General features: G+C 36.2%; 1 long non-coding RNA gene across 1 annotated transcript in view; it reads right to left on the minus strand.

The window, feature by feature from the left end:
• LOC123791476 (uncharacterized) overlaps positions 1 to 20,027 on the minus strand; it is a 507,626-nt gene that overhangs the window by 131,812 nt on the left and 355,787 nt on the right. The window contains exon 11 of the long non-coding RNA XR_006779388.2: positions 326 to 528. This is a non-coding gene — a long non-coding RNA (uncharacterized LOC123791476). The remainder of the gene's footprint in view (positions 1 to 325; positions 529 to 20,027) is intronic.

A 20,027-nucleotide genomic window follows, 5' to 3' on the forward strand; every position in this document is an offset into this window, starting at 1 on the left:
GAATTTAAGAAACAAACAAACAAACAAAAAAGAGACAAACCAAAAACAGATTCTTAACTAGAGAGAACAGATGATTCCCAAAGAGGAGGTGGATGGGTGGATGGCTGAAATAGGTGAAGGGGATTAAAGAGTACACTTATCATGATGAGCACTGAGTAATACAGAGAACTGTTGAATCACTATGTTGTATACCTGAAATCAATATAACACTGTATGTTAACTATACTGGATTAAAATTAAAAACTTAATTAAAAATGAAGTGGCCATCACATAAGTTTTGTCAAGATACTTTAAACTTGAACAAAAGTAGTAACTTAAAACTTACGCATTTGAATGGAGAGAGTAGTAGTCTGGTGCCTGGGGCTCTTAAGGCATGCATGTATCAGTGGGCCTGGGTGATTCAGTTGGTTAAGCATCTGCCTTCGGCTCAGGTCATGATCCCAAGGTCCTGGGATCAAGCCCCACTCCGCAGGGAGTCTGCTTCTCCGTCTCTGGTGCTCCCCGTGCTTGTGTTCTCTCTCTGTGTGTCTGTCAAATAAATAAATAAAATCTTTTTGAAAAAGGCATGCACATATTATACAATTACCTAGGTCACACTAATTATGTCATTTCTTGGAGGGCATTTAATTTAGGATTATAAAAAACCACAGACCTTTGGTTTTCACGTACCATCATTTTACTGTTCAGATTTCAGGGAGTTTGCTTTCTTGTGAAATGGAAAATAAAATGAAAGATGGAATTTATAAAAACAATACTGAAAATAGAACAGCAAAATTGCCTATAAAATGGTAAGTGAAAGATACTTAAAGAATCCGAAAAAATCAATACATCTTTGCCCTGTTGGGCATCATCACGTGTATTTGAGGGGGCAACAGAGTAAAAAAATATATATATTATCCATAGTTTATCTCGGCCTCCTCTTCCCAGAACCCACTAGCATCCCACACTAGTCTTCACCTGTTCAGTCAAGTTTTCCTCAACTTCCTTCACCTTCTGAGGAGGGAATGTCTCAGCCAAACAATTTTCTGAAGCTTTCAGAGGTGGAAAGGGACAACTGGTAAAGAGAAGAGATAAAGCCTACCCACAGGTGAAGTTGTTATAATAATAAAAGCCTGCGAGAGGGAAAAGGGGAGAACAGAAGAGAGAAGAAAACAGTTTTTCAAGTCTGAGATGGAAGTGATTTGGGTGGGACTTGGAAAATGAAGGCGTTTTCAGCCAATGAGGAGTATGATAACTTCAGGAGTGGAGAAAAGACATATAAGAACTACTGCAGAGTGTTTTGAATTGGGTCTGCTTTAAAGTTTTCTGAAAGACATAAAGTCAGAATTTCTTTTTTTAATTACTTCTAGTCACGGGTGCTTTGTTCCTCTGAATGTGATTCCTTGCAGAATCTGAAACAATTAAACCTAAGACGACTTACTAAAGGTAAATTTATATTGATGGAATTCCTACAAGGAGGCAAATGGTACAATATCAGTAAAAAATTGAATGTTAAGTCACTGAGAAATGGGATCATTACTTGAGAAGAGAATTCCATAAATGTGAATGATACAACAGTTTCCTTGGCCCTCCCTCCCCTCCTATGGCTGCACTGACCTAACCTTGGCACTCATGGGGAATCACCATCTGGGAAAAGCACAAGGGTGTTCTGTTAAAGAACAGTGCTCAGATCAATCAGAAGCCACCTCAGTATTTCCAGGACCGGACACATGAAATTCAACCAGTACACCTTTGATTCATGCAACAGGCTTGGTTCTTTATGGCATTCTGATGGATTCCTGCTGCTTACCAGATAAAACTTTGTTAATGTAAATTACTAGCCAGTGTAATGCAAATCTAGTCCTTGACCTGTGGGTCAGAGGAGGATATTAATTACATTTAACCTCTGATATCTGTCAAGCGCTTTCTGTACTTTCTTGAACCTCAAATGTGCTGAAGAGATGAAATGCTTAAATTTATAATGCATTATGAGTACATTTTAACTGGACACCTTAATAGTGTGATTTTTTTTAGTAAGGTTGCATTTACATCTGTGCTGTAGGCTAGAATCTTAACGAATGGTGGTGAATATACTGAATGGGAAATCATTATCATCCAGGACCCGGAATACAGAAATAAATAAGAAATAGTGATAGGGTAGAAATGGCAATACTACAGTGTCTTCTAAATACATAAGTTTTCCTACATAAGTAATAGAGTCACCCATTAAGGACAAAACTATTATCTTGGTCCATGGACGCGTTCAGATAGTCAATTATCTGTTAGCTTCCTAAAGTAAAATCCTACGCCAAGTGATGTTACAATCACAGTGAGCAGACATTTCTGTAGAAATGGCAAGCGCATATTTGCTAATTCAATTTGTGTTTTGCATGTTTAGATGGTTTCAAAACAAAATCCACACCCAGAGAACGCTTTCCCAGGGCTTTTATGAGCATTAGTGCGTGCACACTCTTGCATTTAGTTCAAGATGTGGTTTTCAATTATTTGCCCCCAAACGAATTTTTCTCTAACATACTTCACACCTCCAAAATCACCACCTTTCCTAAGTAGGAAGTTGTTAGAGAAATATAAGCCATCTTCACACTTTGACACTATTCTTATTATATTTATTTCATAAACTTGTACATTTGGGCTTTTCACCGTGTAGGATATGGTTGGTGGATTCTTTTTTTCTCCTTTTTTTAGGTGTGTGTGATGGCAGGAAGGGGTGTTTATTTACTTTCATTATTTTTTTATTATTTTGTTACTTTTGTGTGTTAAAAGGTTTTATTAATTAGCTTCCCCAAACATAAGACTCTTAAATATAGGTATCAAAACCACCAGAAAAACTAATGCTTTCATTCAGAGAAAATTGTTAAAGAAATCATCTCATTATGTTCAACATATTTTTCACAAAACATATGCTTTAAACGTGTTTCAAAACTTTCAAAAAATATTTTACTCAGATTTATATATATATATATATAATATTTACTTATAACTGAGATCAGTTTGTATTATGATTATATATATGGCATCGCCTATCAATCTCCAGCTTCCTCAGTTTTGTTCTCAAAATGCATTTCTGTAATGCTCAGGACCTTGTGCCCACAAAAGCAAAGATTCAACCCAATGTTCCCTTGACTTCCCCCTCTCCCAGGTTTCTGCCTCAGGACTCAATGAATTAATAATTATTTACGCGACCTTTAAAACAATGGAAAGGTATCTTAATCCAGAGGTTCTCAACAGGGGCAGAATTTGCCAGAATTACCTGAGGAGACTTTTTTTTTTTTAACTTCATATATCTGTCTCCTTCTGCCCTATCCCCAACCTGAAATTTCTAATAAAACTGGTATCTGTAAAAAATATTATTTTCCTTTACAGATATTGTATCCACACATGATTTTAATGCTGCAACCAAGAGACATCACCTCTGAAGTATCTAACCAAAGAAGACATTTACTGATAGTATATTGGTTTGCTCAAAGCATTATTGGACAGTCTGATTAGTAGATACAGATTTGGTCAAACCTAAAAAAGGCTAGACAAGATCCAGGACAACAATCAAAATCCTATCCCAGATGCCAACCTATGAGAATACTGCTGGCCACCCAATACCAGATGCTGCCCCTTGCACTCCACTGTGACCAGCTCAGAGCACTCAGCAGGAGAACAGCCCTGTTTCCTTTGCTGCTCGTGGAATGTGAATGCTCTTGACCCTATGCCATCTACTAGGAAAATGGATACTCACCCTTGCTCCTTGGTTTACTAGTTCCGAATTCACTTTCTGGGGTGATGTATCTAATTGGCCCTGACTAATCAGAAGAGGTTTGCTGGGGAAACTGAGTATCTGGCATTTTCATCTTTTACTGAAGATTTGCAAAATATAGAAGTTCAGATGATGGGCACACTCTAGGCTTTGGAAAAGAGAAAAATGAGTATTTGACTTTGAGTCCCTGCTAATATAAGGCAATTTTGAAATCCCTCTCTTTATTGGTAAACTATGTACTTTTAAATAAGCATAACTATTAATTTGAGTTTACTAGAAGTTTTTTTTTTTAACCTACAAACTGGTATTCTAGATTTTTTTTTTTTTATTCGATAGAGATAGAGACCACCAGCGAGAGAGGGAACACAAGCAGGGGGAGTGGGAGAGGAAGAAGCAGGCTCACAGAGGAGGAGCATGATGTGGGGCTCGATCCCACAACGCCAGGATCACGCCCTGAGCCGAAGGCAGACGCTTAACCTCTGTGCCACCCAGGCGCCCCACAAACTGGTATTCTAAAACACTGGTTCGTCATACACAAATAGATATAAGCTTCATTAAAACAAAGAAGAGAAAACAAACACAGTAATACTGAATGAGAAAAACATATATCATTCCAGAATAGTGAGCATCTTTATTTTGCATTTATTCTACCAACCTACATACACTATAAATCTTAATTTGCCCTTTATTTTTCATGTAACAAAAATAGTGTTGGCCTAACAATGAGGAGGCCTGGATTCAGTCAGCTATGCAACTAATGCACTGCGCTCCCTTGGGTGGTCATTTATTCCGTGTGTCACTGTCCTGTTTTATAAAACAGGTAGGTTAATGCAGGGTCAAAATACCTCTCAGAATTCTTAAGAGAAACGAATAACCTTCTCTTGGCTGGCTCCTTCTCACCTTAGGGTCCCCTCACCACAGTGATTGTCCAGGGGTACTCTACTAAATTGGTCCCTACTAGAAACTCATTCTCTTATCAATCGGATTTCAGGGTTTTTTATCACTCTCCAGCTTATTTAATTGTTTACTGTGTGCCTTTCTACCATGAGAATGTAAGTTTCCAGGGACAGGGTTAAAGTCTAACTGACCAATGTATCACCAGCATCTAGAACCAAATCTAACACACACCAGACATTTAAATATCTGTCAACAAATAGATGAATGAGATAAAAGACATGAGAGCACTTGGGGGAAGTTAAAATATCTATTAAAATTAAAATATTTATTAAAAAATATTTATCTCTCAAGAGTTACAACAAAAACAGTCTTTTTTATCTAAATCAGTTACAGCTGTTGTCAATTCTGTTATCAACAAAAAATTAAAGATTTTAGCAAATAATATGGTTCCTCTTCTGATTCTGGCACGAGAAATGCATTTTTACATACACATAAAGAATTCATGTGTCTCTTTCAAAATATTTTCCCTCCCTACAAGGAGAAACTTTCTGTTATATGGACAAGTTCCCTGTGATGAATAATATAAGATCAGAGGAGGACGGTGGACATCTACTTCTCTTTCCTTGGTGCTACGGTTCACCTAATACACTCTCATTCTTTCTTCTTTACAATGATATACCATTGCCACTGGCCTTCTAAATGCTCCTTTAATTTCTTCCTCCTGCTGCACTACATGATTTTTATGAGGATGAACAAAGAATTACTAGTCCATTTCGATCAGCAGTAAATCTCTTTTGCCCTTGTTGCTTCCTAACTGTACTTTTAGTCTTATTTTCTGAAAATGATTAATTCAAGTGGGAAGGTAGTATATTGTCACATCCTTGGATTTTACCTCTTCTTTCTGACTAACTGCTGCATGGGTGCAACTCATATGCATTGAACTTGGCCAAGGCTTTGACACTTTCCTTGTACCATTAGGCCAAACTAGGAGTATAGAGTCCGTGAAATAGTCAGGACACAGGGTATCTACCCAAAGTCTGATATTACCTTTCCTCATTAACTTGCATAAATTATTTTCCTCTTCGGCCAGTTTCATTCTTGTGGTATGAGAATAGAAGTTATGAAAAGTCTATATTTTCCTATGAAATTCATACTGAAAAGTTTGATAAATAATGTAGCCTAAAAAATTTCCTTAAGACTCAGATTATCTACCTTCAAAGTGGATATAAAAATAATTTACAGTATTCCTCACAGACATAAAAACAAAACTCAAGAATTATCTCCTTATTTTAATACATGGAAAATAGGTATTTGCAAGAGCGCTTAATTAAGTAAGAGACAGTTCGGTTAACTGAGATTGAAAAAGCAGTGTGATATACTGATAGCTAAAGTACCAATCTAAGAATTAAATATTTCAGATGTCATTTCTAGTATTATCATATGATTGCTTTATGGCCTGACAGCAATAACTTAAAGTTTTGGAGTCTCATTTTCCTATCTGTAATTTGAGAAGCCTTCTGGATTTAAAAGCCCTGTAGTCATTAGTAGAATCTCCAATCAGAGAGGTCATCACTTTCACACAAGAAGTGGGTCTACGGCCTTCTCTAGAGGATTAACATGTGGAAACCACAGCAACTGATCTATCCATACATGTCTGGTTCTAAAAGAAAAGGAAAAAAACTATTTGTAAGGCATTCACAAAATACAGATGACATCACAAAGATGAGGGCATTCTACTGTGTCTTTGTATTAAGTATGCAACTGAAACTCAGCTACCCAGAGAAGTAATAAAGGTAGATGCAGAAATATGCAGAATGCAAACTGCACTCCTGATAGAGTAATGTTTACAATATGGGGAGAGGTAAGGTCTTTTTTTTCTTTGATGTAATGATGAAGGAGTACACAAGGCTAGTTGTAGAACAAAATTTTTAAGAACATACATTTTTTTATGCTTGTTACTTTTTAAAAATATGACCATGTTTTATTCACTAAATCCTCTACCCTCAGGAAGATAATAGCTCTTATTTGTCCCAAACAATGACAACACAGTAGTGGCTGCCTATAGGCCAACTGCTTCAGATATCATCAATGTCCTTGTTTAACACTTAAGATAATTCTTCTAACGGATTATTGGAGTAAGAAGGATCCTTCTCAAAACATCCTATAAGGGTGAATGAGGCTATAATTGAGGGAAGGCAGACCAGACGTATCTTTAAAAAGTGGTGAGAATTGGTCATTGCCCTTGCCTGTGGCATTTCTGTTCTTGGATTACTCTTCTTAAGAAAGTAGCCAGGCATTCTCAGTTTTTTTCTTGTGTATTTTCCTAAGAAAAAGTACCTTTAATTCAGCCTGGCTTAAACCATATTCTCATATATATGCTACACTTCACTCTATCTGGCTAGTGATGATTTACAACTTTTTGTAGCTCTCAGGCCGAAGTTAGCTGGAAAGTTTCTCATGATGTTTGTTCCCACATTCTGAATTCTTTAGTCTATTATAGAGCTGGCTCAGCACTGGTTTTCAAATAGGGAAATCTTTCTTTCGTTGCTTCAAAGACAGGGACATTACTAATCTAATTCTAGGATAATAGAAATATTAACAGGCAGTAATAGTAATAAGCAAAGTAGTAATTACCAACATGGAAATAGACACAAGAACAAGAAAAGCAACAATAATAGTGGAAATAGTGGAAATGGCTTCAGACAAACCTTGCACAATGGAAGCTGTAGTAGAGAGGTTTATTTTTTTGTTTTTGTTTTTTTGCAACCACAGCTATTTCGATTCTTTCCTTGTGTGGCCCGAGGATTAGTGGGCTCAGAGTAAGCCCCTCTTTCATAGATTATAGAAGTTCTCTGAGTAGTTCAAGTTTACTGCTATAGATCGTGTTGTGTAAATTATGAGAATCACAGATGGAATGAATTGAGAAACTAAGTAAAGCAATGGTATTATAGGTTCTGGAATGTCTCTTTCACAACTTTCGCTATGCAGAGGATTTGGGAATCAAACAAATTAATTTATGTTGTATTTCTTTCTGTTCATATCTCTAGTTGCCTAAAATAAAATCAAATGGTGATCCCTGATGTGTTTCTAGAAAAGTTTGGACCATGGATTACACAAAAAGAACAGCAGATGCATGTGTATCTGGTACCTAGAAGTATTAAGCTTTCACAACACAGAATAGAAAAAGTGCTATAATGAATGGGCCATAGAGCAAAACAGGACAAAAGCCTTAACCCAGTATGCTGGGAGAAAAATCTCTGGGTAGCAGTACTGATTAGCATTTAGATTTCCAGAGCAGAGCTGTAAAATGGAAAACAGGTGAGAACATCTGAACTCAGGAGAAGAGAATTTTTAAAAATCCACTGGTGGGGTTACAGAACCAAGAAGCAGAGTACATTTCAGAGATAAGATACAGTAAGCATTTTTAAATCAATTTCTATCGAGGCTTTATTAAAAAAGAAGAACAAAAAAAAATAGTATAGTATATAGTATGTAGTATAAAAAGGATAGATAATATTTATTTTTCTCTTTCTAGATGGTGAAGTAAACTATTAACATTGAAATTTTAATTCTACCTGAAATTTTATATTTCTTTTCCATTGAGTAAGGTTAAAAAAATTCCCATTAAAACAGAAGCAAAAAGAAAGAAAAACTGTAAAGAAAGAAGGGTAAGAAAAATACCTTGTTCTTCATTAAAACTTTCCTTACTGATAAAATCCTAACAGCTATATTCCACTTAGTGGAGTACAAGGAGGGGTTAGAGTCTTTCCAATCCATATAAACTAGAAGGAGAAGTCTAACAAACAAAATATTGACTATCCTTTCAAATAGCTCAATTGGGAAATAATGATTAGTGTCAGACATAATATCACAAGGTCAGTAACCTTTCATCCCACAGTGCAATATTTTACTGTGTTTGCCCCAGAAATCAGTTACAATAGACTCTACCATTTGTCATGTACATCATCTGGATTTTCTGAATGTAGGAATAGTTGACCTTAACCATTCTACAACTACTAGAAGTTGAAGGTCATGCCATATGTCATTGAAAAGAGAATTTTCTCTGAATTGGCAATAAGCTCTTGACTTTGACCTGTGACATTAATGCCATGAAGTAAAATGTTTTCCATTTTTGTGATCTACATAGAAAGCACATGTACTTCATTCTACTAGACTATTCTTTTACATCTGTACCAGAATCTTACGCATTTAAAATGAAGTATTCAAGCAAAGAGATTTACTTGCTGCTAAAATTAACTTGCTTCCAGAGAATACAGGTCTAGAGCAATTTCTCTTATTTTCTCTATTGCATGTCTTATAGCTAGAGAAACAAATAAAGGTAGATATCAGTAATGAATAATTTCAGAAGCCATAAACATGATGTAGTTGAGAACTAAAAATACTGCTTTTTAAAAAGTCTATAAATACTTAAGACCCACCCTGCAAAATCTCTTTATCTCTCAATTGTTATCTTTTCTCTCCATGTGACTTGTTGAAATGAAAAAAGGAAGGATTCTAGTTAAATACTTCACTGCATTTAATATATTTGACATCTCATATAATAATGTCACAGTTTGCAACCTAGATTTTATCTGACAATTGCTCTATATGAAAAAATGCAATATACTCATATATCACCAATCAATCAATCTAAAGTTATATTTTGTTTAGTCACAAGCCCAACTTTCAGACCTTTCGTTTCATTTCCTATCATGCCCTGTAGATGTGATATGTGTGCTTCTTAGTGGAAAAAAATAATAGAGTATTTCTAATGGCTGAGTACTTTGAGTAACTAAGGCACCATGAAGATCTTCTATTTCATCGACTTAGATTAAGAAGTCTCCCAGGGAGGAGTGTGAGCAGAAAGGTAAGAAGAGAATACATTCTCCGTTATACGCATATATGAATACCTTAAATACTTCTACTTTACAAACGGTGATTTGTGTATCACAAGTAGTTATTGCAACATATCTTGAGAGAGGGAGAGACATACCCATATATTTCATATATTTAATGATGACAATAACTTTATTCATTCACTCATTTTCCATTTATTCCTCCTCTCCAACATGATTATGATCTCCCTGTGGGCAAGAAACATACTATACTCACCTTTGTGAGCGTGTTAATGCCTAGCATGTATTGGGCATTAGGTAAATGCCTGCCGGATATGGGTATGGAAGAAAAAATAAAATTTTATATGTGTAGTATCCATTAATTATGTAGTGCTTCCTAAAATTTTAATTTTCCTAAAATTTCCTCCTTCCAGTTGCAAGGACCTTACTGTATTTCAGTATATCATGTTTGGTCTGAAGCTTGGCTCCGAAACTTATTATGAAATTAATTATGAAAATTTAGGCAAGATACCTAAACATTTGTGTCTCATTTTCCTACATGTAAAATGGATATAGTAATTGTACCTACTCCACAGGGTTATTAGGAGAATTATTCGGGTTAATTTAAGCGGCTCAAAGAGTGCCTGGTACCTAGTAAGGGCTATGTAACGATTTGCTGTGATGATTATTAATATCTCCTAGTCTTCTTATCTGAAAATAAGAATAATACCACTAGTTCATAGATTTATTAGCAATAAATTTGACAATAAATATAAAGCAACTAACATAATCTTCTGGTAGATTGTATGTGGAGTATAAGAGAAAGTAGAGTCAAGAATGATTCTAATGCTTTTCTCCTAAGCAAATAAAGGGAAGGAAATGAGATGGGGAAACTTGAAGGAACACTTCTGGTGTGAGCAATTCAAAAGGTCAGTATTAAGGATTTTAGATCGCAAACCTTATTAAATATTTTATTGTATATTTTAGGGAAGCAACTTGATATACAACAGAAAAGAAAGAATACAAATCAATAAAGGCAAAATGAAAGTACTAATCCACAGGGCCTATATTGAGTTAATTGAACCAATTGTATTTATTAGTGGTTTCTAAGTTATTAGATATTTGGGACCCTTTCAGAAGCTGATGATAGATACATGTACACATATACACAAAATGTGCAAACATTTAATTTTTATGCTTGGAAATTCGATTTTATCCACATGAGCCATAAAAACATTGTTGACAAAATTATAATCCTCTCATTCTAATTTTTCATGCAAAATAACACTCACTTGCTGAAAAACAATTTTAGCAAATTGCACAGATAAAATCAAATATAAACTTTATTTCTGCATAAAAGTTAATTTCAATAGACAGCTGCTGTTGTTTGGCTTATGTGAAAAGCTGACAACGTGTATGGTACATTCAATTTATTTAGATACTAAATGATTTCAGATTTTTTGTTTTGATGGTAGCAAGGTTTTAAAACCAAAGCTCATATAAATACACCTTAATATATGACATCAGAGTTCTCATACTTTACTTCGCAACATCATTTTGGAATTCTGTCAAGAGGTAATTGCTTTTTCAAAGAATCTGACTGGAATATTCACAAGTATCTTTGTCCTCCAACCCATGAGGTCATCTGGTAAAGGCTGTATCAACCCTCATAAAAATGTATTCCAGCACTGAAACATTGACATAATTAACTATCTCATACCTCATCTTACAAAATGGTGAGCTGGCCAAACTATTTCTAATTTTAACATCATTAATCATGATAAATGTAAGAATTTGACTCAATCTATTTTTCCCATCACTAAAGTCAAACCTATTGTCCAAAATACCTGCACAATGAATAAATGTGTTACTATAAAACTGTTCTAAGTTATAACAGTGAATAACAGAAAAGGAAATTAAGAGCATAAGACATCTACACTACCATAAGCAGAACAAAATACTTAGGAATAAATTTAACAAAAGAGATACAAAACTTGTACTCTGGAAACTACAAAACATTGTTGAGAGGAATTAAAGAAGACTTACACAAATGGGAAGACATCTTATGTTCCCAGATCAGCAGAGTTATCATTAAGATGGGAGTACTTCCCAAAGTGATGCACACATTTAAAGCAATTCATATCAAAATCCCAGTTAGATACCTTTTCTACAGAATTGGCAAACTAATGTTAAAAATTCATAAGGAAATGCCAGGGACTCAGCATACCCAAAATAATCGACACAGTTCTAAAATTATTGCTTAATGAAGCTGACTTTTAAATCAGATAGAAGAAAAGAGTTATAAATTAAGTACATCTCTATCAACTTTTGTATTTATCTATCTACTTACCATTACCGGTGCCCTTTATTTTTTGTGTGTTCATTCAGCTAAGTGCCTAGTTTCCTTTTATGTCGGCTTAAAGGACTCCCTTAGTATTTCCTGCAGGACAGGTCTTCTAATGATAAATATTCTTAATTTGGTTTATCTGAAAAATGTTTTAATTTCTCCTTCATTTCCTGAAAGATTGTTTTGCTGGATATAGAATTCCTTATTGATGGCCCTTTTCTTTTAACAATTTAAATAGGTCATTCTATTGCCTTCTGGCCTCCATGGTATCTGATTTTAAAAAAACAGATGTTAACCTTATTGGTATCTTCAAGTGATGAATCACTTCTCTCTTGCTGCTTTCAAGATCCCCTCTGTCTTTAGTTTCCAACAGATTATGATGTGCTTAGTTGTGAATCTCTGAGTTTATTCTACTTGGAACTCTTTGAATTTCTCGTATACAATGAATAAAGCTTTTAATTGAATTTGGGCAATTGTTAGTTCTTATCTCTTCAAATATTCTTTCTGTTCCTTTCATTCTCTCCTTTGCTTCTGGAACTTCTGTTATGTACATGTTAGTATTCCTGATAGTGTCCTACATGTCTCTGAGTTTCTGGTCATTTTCCTTTATTACTTTTTTCTTTCTGTTTTGGACTGGATAATCTCAGTTGACCTATCTTTAAATTCACTCATTCTTTCTCTTCCGACTCAAATCATATTAGACATTATACTTTTCAACTTTTCGACTTCAGAATTTCTATTCAGTTCTTTCTTATTCTTATCCACTTACAGATATTCTCTATTGATACATCATTCTCATATTTCCTTTAACTTTCATTTATTTTAACATAATTATAATAAGTGATTACATATCCTTCTAAAATCTAGTATCTGGGTTTACTCAGGAACACTTTCTAATGACTACTTTTTGATTTTCCTATACGTGGGTCATACCTGTCAGTTTCTTCACATGTCTTGTACTTTTTTTGTGAAAACTAGACATTTTGGAAAATATACTGTAACAACTCTGAAATGTTAGATCCCTACCTCCCAGGGGTTACTACTCTGGACTAATTCTGCCAATTCTGTATACTTTGCCATTTGTGGTCCCTGCTTCATTAGCTCAGTAGTTAGCTAATTAATGGACAGAGATTTATGTAAATCTTTCAAACCAATAAATCTTCCAATATTTGCCAAGAATTTCTTTCTGTGTTTGGGAGCATACTTTCAATTCTCTGGCAGGAAAATTATGACTCTACCTTAGCCTTCAATTCCTGCTGTGACGTGACAGTTCCTCCAGATCAACCTGAGATGAGAAATCAACACTTTCTCAGGTTTTTCCTGGGTTTACGTACAGTCCTATATAGAGTACTGACCTTCTAGATTCCCAAGGATATAGACAAAGCTCTTTATGAACATCTCATTCTCCCATATTCATCCTAGGTTTTTTTGATCAGTTGTTTGTTAACCCCGACTGGTATAGCTGCCTCAAATAGCTATGATATTAAACAAATACCACTGCTTATATAAAACAAATGCCTAGGTTATAGAGTTGTACACATAGAGGGAACTCTGAATCAGATCAAATAAACACAAGCCCTGCCGATAAAGTTTGCATGGGACTGCTAGACAGGTCAGAGAGGAAAATTCTTTGGGGATAGGATTTTGGGAGACCTCCAGATGATTTCCTTCTTTTTATATGACTGCTGCCTTTCACAGACACTGTAGTTGTGAAACAGTTTTCAAGGCTACTTGTGGAGCTGGAGAAATGGACATGGAATGGGGTATCCATAAAATTCTGTTCTTTTTGTAATTCATCTGGTTGTTTCATTACTTTTGTTTTATTTTAAAAAACACTTCTCAAAATGTTATAAACATTTAGCTATTTTACAGAATTCTGAAAAGAATGATTTTAGCAATTTTTGCCAGTGTTTTCCTTGCTTTTATGGAGAAGAGTTTTAGATGTCTTTATCTCACCATTCCAGAAGAGGTTTTCATTCCATTCTATGAAGAAACTATCAGCATGGCTTATTCAAATATCATGCAGATTATAAAACATGTTTACCTAAGTCATTAGCAACTTGAAATCAAACCATTTCATTATTATGTTATCTCAATTTTAGCATTAATACCCTTACTTATTTTACCATCATTTTTGCTTTCACCTTTTGCAATATTTTTAAAGATTTATTTATTTATTTGAGGGGGATTAGGGGCAAAGAGAGGGAGAGAGAAAATGGCAAGCAGACTCCCCGCTGAATGCAGAGCCCAATGCAGTGCACAATCTCAAGATCCTGAGATCAAAACCTAAACCAAAATCAAGAATCTGATTCTTATCCTACTGAGCCACCCAGGCACCCCACATCTTTTGTACTTTTTAAAAAAATGGTCCTAACCCTTTGGGAAACTTGGATAGAGAAGTAATAATAGACAATAATAAAACCAAAAATATGAAGAAATTATAAAATTCAAATGTTAAGATATGATAAAATAGTTTTCAATTTTTTTTAATATCCTACAAAGGCCTTATCAGCTGAATAGTCCAGTGTCTAAGACATATAACAATTATTTTCATAGGCTAATATATAGACAAAGCAACTATAAACCTATCATCTATGGGGAAAAAAGTTAAGTATTATTTAAAAATCCAAAGGGTTAAATTGAACTGCAGACAATAATTCACATTCAGGAATTGTTCTTTAAATTTCACCATCATAATTTGTCATTGTTTATGTTAAAATTTTTAAAATAGGTATTAGATGCTTACATTTTTATTTTCATTGTTTTTTTTATAATTTTTATTTTATTATATTAGTCACCATACAGTACATCCCCAGTTTTTGATGCAATGTTCCATGATTCATTATTTGCGTATAACACCCAGTGCACCATGCAATACGTGCCCTCCTTAATACGCATCACAGGCCTATCCCAATCCCCCACCCCCCTCTCCTCTGAAGCCCTCAGTTAGTTTCCGAGTCCACAGTCTCTCATGGTTCATTCCCCCTTCTGTTTACCCCCCCTTCATTCTTCCCTTCCTTCTCCTACTGATCTTCCTATTTCTTATATTCCATAAATGAGTGAAACCATATGATAATTGTCTTTCTCTGCTTGACTTATTTCACTTAGCATAATCTCCTCCAGTCCTGTCCATGTTGCTGCAAATGTTGGGTAATCGTTCTTTCTGATGGCTGAGTAACATTCCATCATATATATGGACCACATCTTCTCAATCCAGTCATCTGTTGAAGGGCATCTTGGCTCCTTCCACAATTTAGCTATTGTGGACAATGCTGCTATGAACATTGGGGTGCATATGGCCTCTCTCTTCACTATGCCTCTATCTTTGGGGTAAATACCCAGCAGTGCAATAGCTAGATCATAGGGTAGCTCAATTTTTAACTTTTTAAGGGACCTCCACACTGTTTTCCAAAGTGGCTGTACCAACTTGCATTCCCACCAACAGTGTAAGAGGGATCCCCTTTCTCCACATCCTCTCCAACATTTGTTGTTTCCTGCCTTGTCCATTTTTGCCATTCTAACTGGTGTAAGGTGGTATCTCAGGGTGGTTTTGATTTGAATTTCCATGATGGTTAATGATTTTGAACATTTTTTCATGTGTCTGTTAGCCATTTGTATGTCTTCATTGTAAAGTGTCTGTTCATATCTTCTGCCCATTTTTTGATTTGATTATTTGTTTCAGGTGTATTGAGTTTGAGAAGTTCTTTGTAGATCTTGGGTACTAGTCTTTTATCTGTAGTGTCATTTGCAAATATCTTCTCCCATTCCGTGGGCTGCCTCTTAGTTTTTTTGACTGTTTCCTTGGCTGTGCAGAAGCTTTTGATCTTGATGAAGTCCCACAGGTTCATTTTTTCTTTTGTTTCTCTTGCCTTTGGAGATGTGTCACGAAAAAAGTTGCTGTGGCCAATGTCAAAGGGGTTGCAGCCTATGTTCTCCGCTATAGTTTTGATGGATTCCTGTCTCACATCGAGGTCTTTCATCCATTTGGAGTTTATCTTTGTGTATGGTGTGAGAGAGTGGTTAAGTTTCATTCTTTTGCATATAGCTGTCCAATTTTCCCAGCACCATTTAATTGAAGAGACTGTCTTTTTTCCACTGGATGTTTTTTCCTGCTTTGTCAAAGATTAGTTGCCCAAAGAGCCAAGGGTCCATTTCTGGGTTCTCTGTTCTGTTCCATTGGTCTATGTGTCTGTTTTTGTGCCAGTACCATGCTGTCTTTGTGATCACAGCTTTGTAGCATAGCTTGAAATCCGGCAATGTGATGCCCCCAGCTTTGTTTTTCCTCTTCAACAATTCCTTGAGATTCAGGGCCTTTTCTGGTTCCACACAAATTTAAGGGCTGTTTGTTCCAGTTCTTTGAAAAATGTCATTGGTATTTTGATCGGGATGGCATTGAAAGTGTAGACTGCTCTGGGTAGCATAGACATTTTAACTATGTTTATTCTTCCGATCCATGAGCATGGAATATTTTTCCATCTTTTTGTGTCTTCTTCAATGTCTTTCAAAAGTGATTTGTAGTTTCTAGAATATAAATCCTTTCCATCTCTGGTTAATTCCAAGATAACGTATGATTTTTGGTGCTATTGTAAATGGAATGGATTCCCTAATTTCTCTTTCTTCAGTCTCATTGTTCGTGTATAGAAATGCAACTGATTTCTGAGCATTGATTTTGTATCCTGCCACATTACTGAATTGCTCTATAATTTCTACTAGTCTGGGGGTGGAATCTTTTGGGTTTTCCATATAGAGTATCATGTCATCTGCGAAGAGAGACAGTTTGACTTCTTCTTTGCCAATTTCGATACCTTTTACCCCTTTTTGTTGTCTGATTGCTGTTGCAAGGACTTCTAATACTATGTTGAATAATAATGGTGGGCGTGGGCATCCTTGTCGTGTTCCTGATCCTAAGGAAAAGGCTTCCAGCTTTTCCCCATTGAGAATGATATTCACTGTAGGCTTTTCATAGATGGTATTTATGAAATTGTGGAATGTACCCTCTATCCCTACACTCTGAAGGGTTTTTAATCAGGAAAGGATGCTGTATTTTGTCAAATGTTTTTTGTGCATCAATTGAGAGGATCATATGGTTCTTGAGTCTTTTCTTGTTGATATGATCTAGCACACTGATCGATTCGTGAATGTTGAACCACCCTTGTATCCCAGAGATGAATCCCACTTGGTCTTGATGGATAATCCTTTTAATGTACTGTTGGACCCTATTAGCTAGGATCTTCTTGAGAATTTTGGTGTCCATATTCATCAGGGAAATCATTCTGTAATTCTTCTTTTTGATGGGGTCTTTGCCTGGTTTGGGGATCAAGGTAATACTGGCTTCATAGAATGAGTTTGGTAGTTTTCCTTCTGTTTCTATTTTTTGAAACAGCTTCAGGAGAATAGGTATTATTTCTTCTTTGAATGTTTGGTAGAATATTCCGGGGAATCAGTCAGGCCCTGGACTCTTGTTTTTGGGGAGGTTTTTGATCACTGCTTCAATCTTTTCATAATTAATCGATCTGTTTAAATAATCAATTTCTTCCTGTTTCAGCCTTGGTAGTTTATAGGTTTCCAGGAAGGCATCCCTTTCTTCCAGGTTGTTTAATTTATTGGCATAAACCTATTGATAAAAGTTTCTAATGACCCTATTTCATTGGTGTTGATTGTGATCTCTCCCCGTTCATTCATAATTTTATTAATTTGGGTCCTTTTTCTATTCTTTTGAATAAGTCTGTCCAGTAGCTTATTGACTTATTTATTCTTTCAAAGAACCAGCTTCTAGTTCTGTTGATCTGCTCTACTGTGCTCCTGGTTTCTAATTCATTGATCTCTGCTCTAATCTTGATCACCTGCCTTCTCGTGTGCGGGTTAGGCCTGTTCTTCTGTTCCAGCTCCAGCTTCGTGAGATGAGAATATAAAAACTGCATTTTAGATTTTTCTATTCTTTTGAGTGAGGATTGCATGGCTATGTATTTTCCCCTTAGGACCACCTTTGTAGTGTCATAGGTTTTGGACCAATGTGTTTTCATTCTCATTGGTCTCCAGAAATTGTTTAACTGATTTTTAATTTCCTGGTTTACCCAATCATTTTTGAGCAGAATGGTTCTTAGTTTCCAAGTTTGAGTTCCTTCCAAATTTTTCCTTGTGATCAAGTTCCAGTTTCAAAGCATTGTGGTCTGAGAATGTGCAGGGAATAATCTCAGTCTTTCGGTATCAGTTGAGTCCTGTTTTGTGATCCAGTAAATGGTCTATTCTGGAGAAAGTTCCATGTGCATTCGAAAAGAATGAGTATTCTGTTGTTCTGGGGTGTAGTGTTCTATATATATCTATGAGGTCTATCTGATCCAGTATTTCATTCAAAGCTCTTGTTTCTTTGTTGATTTTCTGCTTAGGTGATCTATTACTGAGAGTGGAGTGTTGAGGTCCCCTACTATTAACACATTATTATCTATATGTCTCTTTATTCTGGTTAAGAGTTGGCTTGTATATCTAGCTGCTCTCTGTTGGGGGCATAGGTATTTATAATTGTCATATCCACTTGTTGGATACATCCTTTAAGAATAATATAGTGTCCTTCTGTATCTCTAACTACAGTCTTAGTTTAAAATCTAATCTGTCTGATATGAGAATTGCTACCCCAGCTTTCTTTTGAGGTCCATTGGCATGAAGAATGGTTCTCCATCCCTTCACTTTCAGTCTCGATGTATCTTTAGGTTCAAAATGAGTCTCTTGTAGACAGCATATGGATGGGTCATGTCTTTTTATCCAATCTGCAACCCTGTGGCATTTTATGGGAGCATTTAGGCCATCCACATTGAGAGTGATTATTGAGAGATATGATTTTAATGTTGTCATGTTGCCTGTGAAGTCTTTGTTTCTATAGATTGTAAATTTCTGTTCTGTATCACTCTTGGGGCCTTTTTACTTTTATAGAACCCCCCCCCCCCAATAGCTCATGTAGGGCTGGTTTGGTGGTTATGAATTCCTTCAGTTTCTGCCGATCCTGGAAAGTCCTTATCTCTCCATCAATTCTGAATGTCAGCCTTGCGGGATAAAGGATCCTTGGCTGCATGTTCTTCTCAGATAGAGCTTTGAAAATACCCTGCCGACCCTTCCTAGCCTGCCAGGTCTCTGTAGACAGGTCTGACATTATTCTGATATTTTTCCCTCTGTATGTAAGGATTTTCTTCCCCCTGCCCACTTTCAATACTGTATCCTTGGATCTAATATTTGAGAATTGCACTATGACATGACATGGAGTAGGTCTGTTCTCATTTACCTTGGGAGGGGTCCTCTCAGCTTCTTGGACACAAACGCTTGTTTCCTTTGCCAGATCAGGGAAGTTCTCAGCTGCAATTTGTTCAAATATCTCTTCTAGACGTCACTCTTTCTCCACCCCCTCAGGGATGCCGATGATTCTGACATTGGAACGTTTCATTGAGTCAGTAATCTCCCATAATCTACATTCTTGAGATTGGATTTTTTTCAGCCAAGTTTCTGTTTAACTTTCTCTTCTACCTTCCCATCCTCCAATTCACTAATTTGTTCTTCTGCCTCTTTTACCCTGGTCGTCAGAGCGTCTAGTTTAGACTGCATTTGATTCATAGCATTTTTAATTTCTGCCAGACTCGCCCTCATTTCTGCCCTTAGAGATTCTATATTCTCATTGATATTTTCATTAATAGTTTTTTCAAGCCTACACATCATCTTGACCATTGTTACTCTGAACTCCATTTCTGACAATTTGGTTATATCCATATCCATCAGTTCTGTGGCAGAGGCCACAGACTCATTATCTTTTCTTTGCTGGGAGGGATTTCTCCTCCTCGTCATTCTGATGAGGAGAGGTTGTGGGGATGTACAGAGCCCAAATTATTGACTGGGACCCAGGCAGTGTGCACTTATTTTATAGGGACCTTAGGGATGTGGGCTTCTTGATTTTTCAGCCTGCCTTCTGGGGGAGGGGCCTGTCGCGCTGATATTCAGGCTACCTGTTAGGGTAGAGTTGCCCCTTCCCCTGCAAGAGGGGATGGGAATGGGCACAATGTGAGCCAGTATTTCTGTGATTTTGTTCTGGCGGCTTTCCCTGGCGGTTTTCTGTGCCTCTTCGGAGAGTCGGAGCAGCAGTCGCCATATCCTAGCCTCTGTCTCAGAACAGAGAGATCACAGTCTGCTCTCCACTGAGCTCTCTTGACCACTTTAACTC

This window comes from Ursus americanus, chromosome 5 (genome assembly GCF_024610735.1).
Source record: "Ursus americanus isolate L20-20 chromosome 5, mUrsAme1.1.p, whole genome shotgun sequence".
Taxonomy (NCBI): domain Eukaryota; kingdom Metazoa; phylum Chordata; class Mammalia; order Carnivora; family Ursidae; genus Ursus; species Ursus americanus.